At 65.4% G+C, this 1,798-nt stretch overlaps 1 non-coding gene across 1 annotated transcript; it reads right to left on the bottom strand.

Annotated features, from left to right (window-relative positions):
• Positions 1-224: 224 nt before the first annotated feature.
• Positions 225-343, bottom strand: LOC142869429 (5S ribosomal RNA). The gene has a single exon (XR_012918057.1). It is a non-coding gene; the product is annotated as a 5S ribosomal RNA (ribosomal RNA).
• Between the last annotated feature and the right edge of the window lie 1,455 nt (positions 344-1,798).

The raw sequence follows: 1,798 nt of genomic DNA, 5'->3' as shown, positions 1-1,798 counted from the left end.
AGAGCAGACCTTTGGTCTGAGACCTGACAGTCCAGAAGCCACGCATGCTGCCGCGTGACGGCGGTGTCGCGGCTTGGGACAAGAGGAGGCCCCACGGTGCGGGCTGGGGCGCCAGGCACCGCGGCGGGCGCTGAGGGTGGGGGTGACCCCCGCCCCGGGCCGCCGCCTCGCTCCCAGAGAGGGGACAGAACAAGAGGCAAAAAAAAAAAAAAAAAAAAAGAAGAAGCCTACGGCACCCGGTATTCCCAGGCGGTCTCCCATCCAAGTACTAACCAGGCCCGACCCTGCTTAGCTTCCGAGACCAGACGAGGTCGGGCGCGTTCAGGGTGGTGTGGCCCTAGACGGCGGAGGGCGCCCCTGCCCCGCTCAAGAAGCCGAGCCTCTCTGCGCTTCCCCGCCGCCTCCTCCCGCCCCAGGCCCCGCACCGGCGCTGACCCGCGCCGGGCCGGGCCTGTTGAGTTCACCGGCCGGGTCCGGCGGGCTCCGAGGGACGGGGGTGACAGGCGGGGCGGGGCGGGGCGGGCAGGGAGCGGTGGGCCGGGGTGGGGGGCTGTCTCTCTATACACACACACACACACACACACACACTCACACTCACACAAGATGCGCCTCCACGGCTGGACTCGCCAAGGTGGAGACCTTCCAGCCCCCTTCCTCTCCTCGCCTGGCCTCCTTCACCTACCCGCCCCCCACCCCCAGCTCGTGGCCGCCGCCGCCGCCGCCGCCGCCGCCGCCGCCGCCTCCGCCGCCGATTGCGCACGCGCGGATCGCCCGCCCTTTGACCCCAGGCAGGGGCCGCCCTCCCCGACAACCCCTTTCAGCTGGGCCCCCCACCCTGTGGGTGGGCTGCCGCCTATTCCCCCGGGCCCGGGCTGGGGCACAGCGCATGGGGGAGGGGAGCGAGTGTATGGGGCGTCTCTCTCTCTCTCTAGGGATGTGTCCCATGGGTGGGGTGGCGTGGTTTGTGGGGCGCTGAAGAAATCAGTCCCCTCCATCTCCTACCTCTGGAAAACGCCCAAGCCCTTGGAGAACTGCCGGCAACGCGACCGGGGGCGGCCGGGACCCTCCTCTGTGTCCTCCTGTGGCCCAGTCCAAGGGGCCGGGGCCTGGGCCTGGCCGGGGCTGCATTGGACCCCGACCACCCTGGCGTGTGGACTCGCTAAAAATCGGCCATTAGATATTGGATTCCAGCTTCATTGAGGTCATTTCACTAATGAGTGCACCGGAAAGAGTTTCCTAATCCATCTGTGAGGGTGGCAACTGAAAGAGAATTTTAAAGCTGACAGAATAGGCGAGGAAAGGCATAGGAGATTTCCACACCCAGTAAGGAAGCCTTTCCCGAAATGGAAGAAAGAAACGAGCAAACAGAAACACCGGTAGCCCGCCAGGATCAGAGTCTGCCCCCGAGAGAAAGTACCCTGACCAGGTTCACCCGTGGGTGGGTGGCGAGCTAGCGGCATTCAGAAGAGCGAGGCCCGCAGTGTGCAGAAGACACCTGCACTCGGGTGTGTGTGGCGGCACGATTCACAAGCAGCTCCAGATGTTAAGCCAAGGAGAAGCCAGGGAGTTCCCAACGCCCCAGGTGTCCTCAGCCCACGACTGGCTGCTGGGGGAATGCGAAGCCCGGCTCCTTGTCTCAGAGCGGGACAACCAGGAGGTGTGACGTACACCCCGGGGTTCCCAGGAGGATCAGGCTGAAGCTGGGACTTGGCCTGAAAGTGTCCCCTCGCATGGCCACCCCCTTCCCCTTCCTGCTCCTCTACTCCTGGTGCCCCTCCATCCAGGGGCCAGACCTTAA

This window comes from Microcebus murinus, unplaced genomic scaffold (assembly GCF_040939455.1).
Source record: "Microcebus murinus isolate Inina unplaced genomic scaffold, M.murinus_Inina_mat1.0 scaf076_hap2_Mmur4.0, whole genome shotgun sequence".
In the NCBI taxonomy this organism is placed as follows: Eukaryota; Metazoa; Chordata; class Mammalia; order Primates; family Cheirogaleidae; genus Microcebus; species Microcebus murinus.
Note: the sequence above shows the minus strand (reverse complement) of the source record. Positions and strands in the feature narration are given on the sequence as shown.